Source organism: Sus scrofa, chromosome 16 (genome assembly GCF_000003025.6).
Source record: "Sus scrofa isolate TJ Tabasco breed Duroc chromosome 16, Sscrofa11.1, whole genome shotgun sequence".
Classification (NCBI taxonomy): domain Eukaryota; kingdom Metazoa; phylum Chordata; class Mammalia; order Artiodactyla; family Suidae; genus Sus; species Sus scrofa.
In genome coordinates this window covers 69,075,181-69,089,078 of record NC_010458.4, presented here as the reverse complement: position 1 = coordinate 69,089,078, position 13,898 = coordinate 69,075,181, and the positions used below count along the sequence as shown (strand labels likewise).

The following is a 13,898-nucleotide window of genomic DNA, read 5'->3' as shown; positions in this document are numbered from 1 at the left end:
AGGCCACCATAACAAATTATCACAAATGGAATTTATGCTCTTACAGTTCCGGGAACTAAAGTCTGAAGTCAAGGTCATCAGGGCTATGCCCTCTCTGAAGGGTCTGCAGAAGAATCCTTCCTTGCTTCTTCCTGGCTTCTGGTGTTGCCAGCAGTCCCTACTGCATCACTGCAACCTCTGCCTCGGTCATCACACGGCCTTTCCCTTGAGGGTCCATCTGTGTCTCCGTTTTCTCTTCTAAGGACAACAGACAGTGGAGTAGGGCCCACCCTAATGCAGGATAACCTAATTTGAACTAGGTTACACCTGCAAAGACCCTGTTTTCAAATGAGATCTCATCCTGAGGTTCCAAGTCGACAGAAAGTTTGGGGGGAACACTATTCAACCCAGTATGGGTCCTATATCCTTTTGCTTCCACCAAGGCTATGGACCATTACAGCAGGGTCTACCAACACTGAGCTGGAGAGGTCATGCAGCCTGGTGCAGAGAGGGCACTTTGTGAGGAAGACCAAGGGAGTACATCTGAGCATCAGGGCTGGCAACCGAGGAAGGAAACCTGTTTAATGGAATCTGTGAGACTGTGCCTTGCAGACAGACTGTGCCTTGCAGACAAGTACGACAGGAAAAGCACAGCCAGGTTGTGCACCCAGGACGTTCCAGGCAGCCAGGTTGTGCACCCAGGACATTCTGAGCAATGGCAACATCATGTCAAGGATCACAGTGTAAAGGAAAAGATAACTGGAAGCTCCCCTCCCCGCCGCCCCCCGTTATAACTGGGAGACTTTCTAGCAGTACTGTTGGCATGACTTCTAATTAATTGTCAGTTTCTTTGGCACTATTTTGAGTCACTTCTTCCCTCCTAGCTGAGCACCCAAAATGCAACCATTTAAAAGGGTGGCCCTGGGGTTCCCTCTGTGGCAGTGTGGGTTGAGGATCTGGCATTGCTACAGCTGTGGCGCAGGTCACAGCTCCAGCTCAGATTCCATCCCTGGCATGGGAATTTCCATATGCCACAGGCGCAGCTGAAAAAAAAGGGTGGCCCACATGTAGGACAGCCAATAGCTGGGCTTTGCAGAGCAAGGATCAAGGGCTCTAGCTCTGGAGGCAATTTCAGGATGAAAACTCTGCTCTCCCCTCTTATTGGCTGTGTATCTGTGGGAACATTAGTTCATTTTTCAGAGCTCAGGCTCCTTGGCTATAAATTGGGGATAATAATAGAAACTTCTCATAGGATTGTGGTGAGGAGAAAATGGGATGAGAGTAATTCATGTGTGATAATAAACAATGCCAGGAACATAAAAATGTGCTTAATATATGTTTGTTGCTATTAAAATATCTACTAATCTTTTCCTGTGCTGGAAGAACTTTCCCAACAAAGACAGAAACATGTGATTATTTCTCTCATATTTAAAAATAAATCTTTCTTGACTCTATTCTCCAACACCTGTCCTTTACAGCAAAATTTCATAAAAGAATTATTTGTCCAGTGTCTCCAATTCCTGTCTTCCCATTCCACAAACAGGCCTCTGCCCCTCCCAACCCCTCTGCTAACACTGTTCTCAGTCAGTGTGGTCCACCGTGACCTCCATGCTGCTAAATTCGCAGTGAATTCTCAGTCCTCACGTTCCTTGTGCAGTCAGCCACTTGGACAGCTGACTCCTCCCTATCTCTTGAAATCCTTTACCAGTCTTTCTACTTCCTTCTGATGTTGGAGTGCCCCAGGGTCTCCCTTGAACTTCTCTTTTTCATCTCCATTCCCTTCCTAAGAGATCTGAGGGGTTTATGGGAGTTCAGCAGGTTAAGGATCCAAAGTTGTCACTGCTGTGGCTCGGGTTCAGTCCCTGGCCTGGGGACTTTCACATGCCACAGGTGTGAGCAAAGAGAGAGAGAGAGATGTGAGGGCTTTAAACAGCATCTATCACCAATAGCTCACGCACTTAGAGGTCCAGCCTTTCCCCTGAACCCAGTCAGCATCTCCATTTAGATCTCAAAGAGGCATCTCATAGTTAACGTGCTCCAAAGCAGATTCCTGATCCCCCTCCTTGGGGAAACGTCTTGCTCCCCACATCTCCCCCACCTTAGCAAATGGAAACTGCATCCTTCAAGTTCCTTTTCTTACACCCTGTATCAAATCCATCAGAAAGTCTTGATAGATCTAACTTCAGAATAGTTGCAGAGTCTGAGTACTCATTACTTCCACTGCTGCCACTCTGATCTAAGCCACCATCGTTCCTCACCTGTATTACAATAATAGCCTCCCGACTGAGCTTCCTGCTTCTTCCTTTAACCTCCTGCAGTCTATTCTCAACCCAGAAGTCAGAGGGACCTCACGCTTGGCTACACATTAAAATCATCTGGAAAGTTTTAGCAATTTCAATGCCCAGCCCATATCTCAAACTAATTAAATTGGAATCTCTGGGGGTAAGACAGGGCACAAGTGTTTTTTTTGTTTGTTTGTTTGTTTTCCTTTTAAGTCAGATCATGTTCCTCTTCTGCCCCCAAATTTCTAATGACTTCTCATCTCAGAGGAAAAGTCAGAGTCCATGAAATGGCTCAGGAGGCCTTCCAATAGTGGTTCTCATACTGCCACAGCATCTGCCTCACCTGGAGGGCTTGTTCAAACACAGACAGCTGGAACTGGCTCCCATGGTTTCTGACCCAGTAGGTCTGGGGAGGGCCCCAATAATTTGCATTTCTAGCAAGTTCTTATGTGACATCGATGCCGTTGGACTTGAGGCCACATTTGGAGGCCCTGTGCCTTATATGACCTGGCCCCACAACCTTTCAAACAGCATCTCCTGCTGCTCTTTCCCTACTCAGTTCGTTCCAGCCAAACTGGCCACCTTGTTGTTCCTAAAACAGCCAGGTGCCCTCTCGCTTCAAGGCCTTCGGTCCTTGCTGTTGCATCTGCTTGAATGTCCCTCCTTCATCTCTCTCAAGTCCGTTAGATGTCACCGAAGCAGTGAGGCTCTGCACCTTATTGAAAAGTGCTATCCTCCTCCGCCTCTGGAACCCTCTTCCCTGCTTTATTTTTTCATAGTTCGTCTAAACATCCAACATATATTTACACCTATGTGTGTATATTTCTGTCCTCCCCAACTCACACACAAAAATGTAAACCTTATGAGGGAAAGGAATTTGTTTTGTTCACTGATATGACCAGAGTGTCTACAACCATGGCTGGCACACAGTAGGTCTCAATACATAGAAACGGAAAAAAAAATGAAGAAAACCCAAAAACTTACTGAGAAAACCAGACCAGAGAGCCTTATTCTGTTGATAGCCACAAGAGGCCGCTGTTGTGTCGCAGAATGGAGGGAGGCTTCACAGGGGCTCTGCTCCCCACGGCCAGGTGCCTAACATAGAAGAGCGAGTGGCACCTGGGTGGCCACACAGGCCCAGCTGGGACATGGACATGTTGTTATCACCTCCTAAAGCCTCATGCCCAACACCAAGCTGAGCCGTTTCTGGAGATCAGCTGCAGGCCATATCTGGAAAGCTTTTGCAAGGCAACCTATCAGGATGAAAACATTTGAACAAGTCCCCAAGGGGGTTTAATGGATACTAGCTCCTGGGTAAAGGATGAAGGGAGGGAGTAAACATGGCCTGATCCATGTAGACACAGCCCAGGGTCAGAATTAGATAGAGTGGGGTAGTAGTCACTCCAAGTTTAAATCCAAAAGCCAAATCCTCAAGAATTCCAGAGAGGGGAGGTAAGGCGCCTAGCTTGAATACATCCCTTCCTGGATCTGGGGTGTTCCAGAGCCCACTCTTTCCTCCACCCTCATTAACATAGCCATCTCTCTTTCCACCTACACATACATACACACGTATATGCATGCACCTGAAGTCTCCTGTGATAACCCATTTTCACTCTCTATGACATAGTATGTAAAAGCTCTGGGCTTAGAAGTTAAAAAAAAAAAAAAAGAGTTCCCATCATAGCTCAGTGGAAACGAATCTGACCAGTATCATGAGGATGCAGAATCATCCTGGCCTTGCTCAGCAGTTAAGGATCTGGCATTGCTGTGGCTGTGGTGTAGGCCAGTGGCTATAGCTCCAATTCAGCCCCTAGCCTGGGAACCTCCATATGCTGCGGGTGCAACTCTAAACACACACACACACACACACACACACACACACACACACACACACACATGCAAAAGTGCCCCACCTCCAGCTGTGTGACTCAAGTCTTACCTTATCTGTGTTCCCTGTCTCATGGATTAGTTGTGCAGATCAAATGATAAAATATTGTGAAAGCTCCTTGTGAACCACTTAAATGTCAGGATGATTTTTTTGATGAAAGTGGGGCTGCTTTCACGAATGGCACTTGAAGCCAGCAAGGGGTCATCAGAAGACCCCCATCCAGTGTGGAATCCAAGTTGAGCTACAGGCTTAGTCGTGTGTGGTTTGCACAAAATTTAAGAACAATATTAATAATAGCTAAAGAGTATGAAACATTTGCCTGGGGACAGTAAATCCATTACATACTTCATTTCATTTAATCCTTACAACAAATCTAAAAGATAAGAACTATCCTAATCCTCCACTATATATATAGATAAGGAAATTAAGAAGAGGTTAAGAAACCTGCCCTAAATGACAGACTCATAAATGAGATTAGGACCCAGGCAGCCTGCTCCCTTCCGCTCCTACACCAGAGCCTGTTCAGTGACCTGAAGGGACAGTGAAATCATCCTGGTGGACTAGCCTTGGGCCTTAGGGTCAGAGAGCCCTGGTGTGCATCCCAGCTTTGCTACTTCTCAGCTGTACACATTCAGGCAAATGAGTTATCTTCTCTAAGCTGTTGTTTCTTCCTCTGTGAAATGAATATCTCCCTTGAAGAGTCCTTGTGAAGATTAAATGAGATAACATATAAAACACCCAGCCAGTTCCTACGAAAGTAGATGTCTATTAAATATTACTCCAGCTCTGACTCCTTATTAAAGATGAAAAACCAAAGCACTGAGAAGCTAAATGTCTCAGCTGACATTTCCCAACATGTCCTCCCAGACTTTGTGGTCAGTCCCTGGGCCATCTCCACATAAGATTTTAATCTTTGCTGCAGTTGGTAGTCAAGGATCTTAACTTCTCTCAGTTCCCTCTGAGCCAATTCCTGATCCCCCCAAGGCAGGATCCTGGGAGGCAGGTCCTATCAGAAGCCTTTGCCCAGCCACCCTTCTCTCTTGATGGCCCTTTTTTCTGTCCCCTTTCCATGGACCAAAGAGAAGAATAGTACAAGAAGTTAAATCTCCCTTGGTCATTGAGAGAATTAAACACGGAGGAGAGAGATCCATGGTTTGAGTCATGCCTGCACTCCAGTCAAGAGCCTCCAGTTCTAAGCCAGCCCACTTCGGCACAGCAAGATTCACTTAGCGATGCAGTCTAGACTCGCACTTAGTATCACAGCTGAAAGACCTCAGAGATCGTTTCATTTTCAGCCAGGCTTTGCACTTGGTAGATGAAGCATCATAGGGTGATTAACTTGCCTGGAGTCTCATATTGGGAGAGTTGCCGCAGCACCTCAGGGTCCTGGCTCCCTTGCCTCTTTGACTCCCATGACCTTGCTATTCCCTTTGGGCTCGTTACCCTGGAGCTTTGCATGGTCAAGGCTTGCTGTGGTAGACTTTCCCCTCCTAGTGCCATCTTCCCCATCACTGCTGAGCATCATGTTTATGATGGATCATGAACTCAGATGGTCCAAAGTTTGTTTATTTTTAAAACTGGGCTCCTAGAGGAATGAAACCTTTACCCAACAGGAAAAGGCCCTTATGGTAGAATTCAGATGCAGAAAATTCTCCACAGCATGCCTCCCAGTGTCCAGTGGAGACAGCCACCACACTGCCCCATGCCATACTAGCTTTGAGTTAGAGGTTTGTGTGGTTTCAAGCGACAGCCTGATAATGGTCTGGTCTCATTTCTGGATCTAAGAAGTCCTTGGTCTTCTTATCGTACCAAATCTAAAGTCGTTTATCTCCATTTCCTTGGAGCACTCTTTTAATCTGTCTCTCCTTTTCACTCAGCGCTGGCAGTCAGAGAGTGAAGGAAAGGTTTATCAGGGAAGGAATCATTCTGACTATTCCTTGTAGCAACTCTAGAGGCAGTTCACCCTTTCCAAAAATCTTAGGCCCCAAACCCCAAATGCTTTATTTCCATAGGATTTAACCTCTTTCCTAAAATTCTTCCTAAGATCATATAAGTGTAATAATAAAAATGGTGGTGCTACGTGCTGTAGTAGATTTCCTTTCCATGTCACCATGACCCATAGTGGTCTTGAGAGACAGAGAATCTAGGGATCCATGGCTGGGATGACCACACACCCCTCTTCCTGCTTGGTTCCTGGCAGAATTATTAATAGTGCCTTTCCCTCTCAAGAGTGTCCTGGGTTGAGAGGAGTTCCCGTCATGGCTCAGTGGAAATGAACCTGACTAGTACCCATGAGGACGCAGGTTTGATCCCTGGCCTCACTCTGTGGGTTAAGGATCTGGCGCTGCCATGAGCTATGGTGTAGGTCGCAGATGAGGCTCACATCCAGAGTTGCTATGGCTGTGGCATAGGCCGGCAGCTACAGCTCTGATTCGACCCCTCGCCTGGGAACCTCCATATGCTGTGGGTGTGGCCCTAAGAAGACAAAAAAAAAAAAGTAAGGAAAAAATGAGACAAAGGTATTGGAAAGCTAGTCAGTGCTGCTTCTTACTGTTACATGTGGGGGAAGTGAGACACAGAGAGGTAAGAAGTTAACTGCCCAGGTGCACAACTAGGGTTCCCTGGTGAGAGAGAGCACATCTGGCCCTGTGCACTTTCCACTCTATCTTATGGTCTCCAAGGACTCTATGCTCCCTCTGCCTGGGGTCACATTCATGCCTGAAGCCATCAGCATCATTTCCAAAGCTCTATCAATCCGTCTCAAGATCTCCCCTCCTTTATCGTGGAGACTAGAAACAGGAAAAGGGAGCCTCATGATGAAATGCAGCTGGCCCTGGGGTTTCTGGATTAGAACCAAATTTTGTGTTTGTGGAATAGATACCAATTTGCTGGCTGTGTGACATTGGGCAAATTACTCCACCCTGCTGAGCTGCAATTTCCTCCTGTGTAAAAAGAAAATGACACCCCTTTCAGGGTGAGCAGCAAACTAAAGTCATTGTGACTCCCAAGCCTGTACTTTTAACTGTGATCCTACCTCAGATTCAGAGGCTGTCCAGTCCCATGTCATTTAGGGAACAGTTAAAATGATGGCAGGAAGTAAAAATGGGACTTAGAGTTCAGGTGTGTGAAGCTGATTTCAAATTTTTGGGATTTGGGTAAGGTATGAGATAGGATGGTACCTCGCGTGGTAGATATTCAAGATATTATTCAAAATAATCTACAAGGCATTTGGCCTATTTTTGTTTTCCATGCCTATAAGCCTCCAGCAGAGACTGTAGCCTGCAGGTCAAATCCAGCCTGCGGCCTAATTGTTAAATTGAGGTTTGTTGGAGCCTAGCCCTGCCCATTTGTTTATGTACTACCTATGGCTGCTTTCTCGCTGCAGTGGCAGAGGCTGAGTGGTTGCACCAAAGACCAAAGGGACCACAAAGGCTAAAATATTTACTATACGATCCTTTACAAATAAACTTTGTAATCCTACTAGAGAGTAAATACCACGTAGGTTTTAATAATGATAATTACAGTAATACCTGATGCTATTGTGTGTTTGCTCTGTGCCAAGTACTGTTCTAAGGACTTTATATGTACTGTCTACTTTAATACTTGCAATAATCATGGTGTGTGTGCACACACACGCACACACATTTATTCCTTTTATGAGTGAGGAGACTGAGGCAGAAAGAGGCTAAGTAAACTTGCTCGAGGTACATGACACAACTGAGATTCCAGCAGAGGTAGTGTGAAGTATTAGGCTTCCGTAGAAACATCAGTAGAAACCTTCACCCCGATTTTCTTTCCTGATAAACTTAGTCACTCATGATATGAGAGAGAATTTTAGGTGGTCCACAGCACATTAAAAAAAAAAAAAAAAATCCTCTCCTATGGTAAGAAAGCTATTCCTTTTAAAATTCTCTTTAACATTACAATTCTCCCTTTTAAAAGAAAGAAAGAGTGGCCTCTTCACATATAGCACGACCTTGCTAAAATTTAACCGTATTGCTTCCTTTCATAGAATTTATTTTGACGGTTGCCTTCTATTTGTGGCAAATGATCCTTGCTTTCCCTTTATGGCACTTTCCTTCCAAAATAAATTTAGGAAGGAATAAAAGTCAAATTATTAAAGAAATCATGCTGATAAAGATACAGATAGTATTAAATATGGCAAAAATCATGACAACAGCGCAGAAATGAATGACAGAGCCCAGAGCACTGGCCCAGGGTTCAGGCAACCTGGCCCTAGTCCCAGCCAGGAGCAGTTTGGTGTGGCCATGGACACATCTGTACCCCCCTTCCACCCCTTGGGCCTCAGTTTCCTTATCTACTGAGTGAGGGAGTTGAATCAAATTATCTCTAACGTTCTATGACATCTCAGTTTATTCTTTCTGGCCTGGAATTCACTATACCTTCACTTGAGCCAAGATTAAATTAGACTTGTTAGAGATCCATCCTTTCAAACCCTATAAACACAAAAGACTTGATGGCACTGCTACATCTCTCCCTCTTGGAGTGAGCCTATTAATCCCCATCTAGACTCCTGCAGAAAAAAAGGAGAGGAGACAGAGGCATATGGTGCAGGAATCAGATTGTGTTTCTGGCCTAGAAATTAAACAGGTCCAGGATGGTCCAGGGCGTTTACCAGGAGAAAGAGAAAGGCTTCGAAATTTTCTCACTCTAGTTATTCCCTCTAGCCCAGTGGGCGCTCTCTCCCTCCGGAGGGCTCCGTGTCTGCTCACCCAGAGACAACCATGGTCATAAGCTCACAAGGGTCTGGAAGAAAAAGACTAGCATTTCTATTAGAAAACACAAGATGCAGCCCTTCAAATGGGCTCCAAGCCTATATAAAAAATATTCTGATCAGTGGTGGCAAGAGTGGAAAGAGCCATTCTTCTTTCATTTACGGAGACTAAGAGTAGAGGGGCACCCGAGATGGGCCAAGGGCAGTAGCCTATTTATAGCACTCTTCCGGATTTAGTTCTTTAATATCCCCCCCCCCCCAATCCTGAGAGGCAGGAGTGGTCAACATTGTATTACACTTTACGGTATAACGAAGCAATTACGACTCTAAAAGGTTGCAGTCCCTCTAATTTCTTGTTTTTGTTTTTTTAATCTTTTATTTTATTTTTTTTCCTACTGTATAGCATGGTGACCCATTTACATATACATGTATACATTCTTTTTTCTCACATTACATGTTCCATCATAAGTGACTTGACAGAGTTCCTGGGGCTACACAGCAGGATCCCATTGCTGATCCATCCCGAAGGCAATAGTCTGCAATTTCAATACAGTCCTAATAGGTATAGGTGGTATCATTCCTGATTTTACGTCTAAGGAACTTGAGATTCAGGGTTAGCGACAGAGTCAGGTTTTGAACCCTGTGCTGACTCTCTGCAGGTCTTTTCCCTGTGCTTCCTCTCCTTTGGTCCTCCAGAAACTTGGACTTAGGGCCTTCTAGCACTGGCAGGAGAAAGGGAGGGCGGGGGGAAGCAGGCTGACTGGATTCCAGTGGAAATGATACTGAGAGAAGGTAACAGGTTTTTCCCGATTCCTTCATGTCCTCATAAGGGCCCCAACTCCACTCAACAACATTGTCACTTTTCATTCTACTCGTATGTAAAAATTCCTACATGGTCAGTACAATGCATATTTTTTTCCCCAGCCATCTATGTAGGTTTAAAACCATTTTTCGGTCCTTCTCAGTGACAGCTGATGAAGGTGACTGTGGCCAAAAGCCACAAGTCACTCCCACCGCTACCAGCAATGGGCAGATTAAGAGCCATGTGGTCTGTCTTGATGAGAATCCTGCCCCTCGGGCTCTTACTTAAGCTCCATACACAATCTGTGAAGCCCATGTTACTGGAAATGCCAGGACTTGTGTCTGCAGGGAGCCTTCGTCCACAGTGGGCATTGTCGGTGTTCCACCCAGAGCCCTCAGGTCCCCTTCACCATTTCTCTGCCCCTTGGCAGCCTTCTGATCACTCACACCTGCTACTCTCTGCAGAGGCTGCCTTGGGCTGCTGGCTCTGCACCGCCCTCACTTTCAGAGAGCTGGAAGTGCCCGGGAGCCAGTGGCTGACAAGGGCAGGAGGATGAAAACCCAGCTATTGCACTAAGTAAGGGCCAGTTCTAAGGTGTCATTTACATGCGACCTTCCCCTGGGAGCAGGCTGGGATTGAGCCTGAAATCACACCTTTGCCTGGCCTCTTCCTCATCATGTTTGGCTGCCCACACTCTCTTACCAGTTTCTCCTTGGAGCTCTCCGTTAATAAATCACATGCAAAAACAGGATCATCTCAGGGTCACCTTCTGGGAAGCATGCCCTAAGACACCATCCCTCATCCATCATCTACCTTCTCTTCCTCTATGCCCACAGACTCTCTCCCTTAAATAAACATCATCTTCATCTGCATCAGTCTCCCTTATGGACATTTGTCTCAGGAATGTAAGCGTGGTAAATAGGAAAGTCACTGTTCAAAGTTATCTACTCTATCAGAAGATTTCTAGGCAATAATAAACTCAACCTAGCGGTATTCATGTTCACCTTATAGATAAAGCCTTTTTAAAATTTTTTTTTTTTAATTTTTAGGGCTGCACCCATGGCATATGGAAGTTCCCAGGCTAGGGGTCGAATCAGAGATGCAGCTGCCAGCCTACACCACAGCCACAGCAATGCGGGATCTGAGCCGTGTCTGTGACCTATACCACAGCTCATGACAACACCAGATCACTGACTCACCGAGCGAAACCAGGGATCGAACCTGCATCTTCATGGATACTAGTCAGATTCGTTTCTGCTGCGCCACAATGGGAAGTCCTTAGATAAAGCCTTTTAAATAAGGAAATTTCACTGCACATAATGGTGACCTCATCACATTCCTTTTACAGCAAGAAAAAAGTGAAAAATTTAGAGTTGGATTTGTTTTGGGATTTTTTTTTTTTTTGTCCATCCATTTATTAAGTGATATAACCTTCATTTTTTTTCAAAAAGCAAAATGTGTGTTTGTGTATATCCTTTGTGAAAAAAATAGAAAATTTAGAAAAAATTATAATCCAATTATCCAAACATCAATAAGTGCTTTTTGGCAAATCTCTACACAATTGTTTTTCTATGCAGATATTCTTATATAATTGTGATAAACAAAATTCAGCATTACTCATGCCCATTACCTCGTTCTCCTCTCCTTCCAGATACGTGGGACAATTATTATGGTTTCTTTCCCCCTTGATATTAGGCATGGTCTTATGACTTGATTTGGTCAATGAAATGTGAGCAAGTGTATTTAAGAACTTGTCTGCTGGAGTTCCTGTTGTGGCTCAGTGGAAATGAATCTGACTAGTATCCATGAGCACGAAGGTTTGATCCCTGGCCTCGCTCAGTGGGTTAAGGATCAGGGTTGCCGTGAGCTGTGGTGTAGGTCACAGACGCGGCTTGAATCCCACATTGCTGTGACCATGGTATGGGCCAGCGGCTGCGGTTCCCATTGGACCCCTAGCCTGGAAACATTCATATGCCCCAAGGTGCGGCCCTAAAAGACCAAAAAAAAAAAAAAAAAAAAGGGAAAAAAGAAAAGGAACTTGTGTGCCATTCTCCATGTGCCCTTCTGTCGCTAAGGTGAACCCTGAAGCTTCAAGTTGAGATGATGGCTCCTCCATCATTCTAGGTACCTGAAAGATTATGACAGCCGAGCCTCCTACCTACCCCAAAATGGGCATGTAGCCTATGCAAGAAATAAACTGTTGTTTCAAGCCACTGGAATTCAGTGATTACATGTTTGCTAGTGCTGCTATATTAAAGTACCACAAACTAGGTGGCTTAGCTGCTTCACAGTTCTGGAGTTTAGAAGATCAAATGCAAGATGTTGACATGGCTTGGTGCCTTCTGAGGGCTGTGAAGGAGAATCTGTTCCATGCCCTCTGCTAGATGCCTGTGGTTTACTATTGATCTTGGGCATTCTTTGGCTTGTAGCAGCATCATCCTGATCTCTGCCTTCATCTTCACTTGGCATCCTGCAAGTGTACGTGTCTGTGCCCAGACGTCTTCCCTTTAGGGAGTTCTCACTGTGGCACAGTAGGTTAAGCATCTGACTGCAGAGGCTTGGGTCTCTGTGGAGACGAAGTGGGTTAAAGGAACCAGTGTTGCCACAGCTTCAGTGTAGGTTGCAGCTGCAGCTTGGATTCAGTCTCTGGCCTGGGAACTTTCTATGTGCCACAGGTGTGGCCATAGGGAAAAAAAGTATTCCTTTTAATAAGAGCACCAGTCATATTTGATTAGGGCCCACCTAATGACCTCATCTGATCTAATTATAAATGTAATGACCCTACTTTCAAATAAGGTTGCATTCTGAGTACCAGGGAGTTACAGCTTTAACCTATGATGTTTAGGGGGACATAATTCGACCTATAACAGTGGATGTTTGTTACAACAGTGCATCTTAGCTTAAGCTGACCAAGAAAGCACTAACCTTTTTCATGCTGCTTTTGTTGTTGTTGTTTTGTTTGTTTTTTGCTTTTTAGGGCCATACCCCCAGCATGTGGAAATTCCCAGGCTAGGGGTCAAATCGAAGCTACAGTGGCCCACACCACAGCCACAGCAACATCAAATCCGAGCCAAATCTGCAACCTACACCACAGCTCACAGCAATGCCAGATCCTTAACCCACTGAGCGAGGCCAGGGATCAAACCCACATCCTCATGGTTACTAGTCAGATTCATTTCCGCTGCACCACAAAGGGAACTCCCTTGTGCTGCTTTTTAACCTCCTATTTTCACTTTATGAGGTTAAATAACTTTCCCATGGTCACAAAATCAGTAAGAGAGAGAACTGAAATTCTCATCTAGGTTTTTCTGATTCAATAGAGTATACTTTCAACTAGTCTCCAGGGTTGATCCTTGACAGTTCAAGTGCTTTACAGCTCAACACAATACCTACCACTTCCTACTATATCCTAGACATCGAGGGTCAGTCTTTGGGCTCAGCCTGTTGAGTTTTCTACAAAGCCCTATTTCCTTATTTATATTACTTGTTTTCTCCCTATGGGCATTGCTTTTGCAACCTTGCATTATACTATAGTTCCTCCATAATAAAGATTAAAAGGTAACACATGACCTTCTAGGTCACCCAAAACCATAAAGTCATTAAGACAATCTGAGCCATTCTCACCCTAAACTCCTCTTGTCCCTGATTTTCTACTCCCATGAGCACAGACCCATGGACTGGGTCCCCATCACCCACCTTGTACCTGTTTTCTGCCAAGCAAATTTCCTCTTAAAAGAACGAGCCAGAAATAAAAATATTTGATCGATGAAAGCAAATGGGTTGTCACATAAGCAGCAGTGCCTCCTGTGTACCTCCTTTATCAAAGAATCTCCCCATTACAAGGGACTCAATCAAATAGCAACTTTCTCTCCTTCCTCGCGTTCGCATCTCCCAGAGCAGAGAAAAGAAGAAACCCCTCTTTGTGAAGCTTATGCCCAGGCAGAGAACCACAGGAGCTCTTCAATCACTTACTGCTTTTTCTCTCTTGCCATTCCTATTGAGCATGATGTCTTTTTTATCCGACACCGAGGGGCTTTGTGTGTGCGCTACTCCTCATTAATTTGATCACAGAAGGCAGATCTAAGATGTGATTCAAGTAAATGAAAGGTTCTCCAAAAGCTACCCAGGTGTAGGCATTCTTTTCTAAGTCCTTATCTGTGCCTTTGAATTCATTAGCTTGGAGCACAGCACTTCCGAAGAGGCACGTAGACC

General features: G+C 45.0%; 1 protein-coding gene across 3 annotated transcripts in view; it reads left to right on the top strand.

Annotated features, from left to right (window-relative positions):
• MFAP3 (microfibrillar associated protein 3) overlaps positions 1-13,898 on the top strand; it is an 82,888-nt gene that overhangs the window by 32,475 nt on the left and 36,515 nt on the right. Inside the window, exon 4 of one of the 3 annotated variants that reach the window (XR_002339794.1) lies at positions 47-813. The exons of the other annotated variants lie outside the window; for them this stretch is intronic. The gene's annotated coding sequence lies outside the window, so the exon portion shown is untranslated. Of the gene's footprint in view, positions 1-46; positions 814-13,898 lie in introns of those variants that run through there. 3 annotated transcript variants of the gene reach the window in all.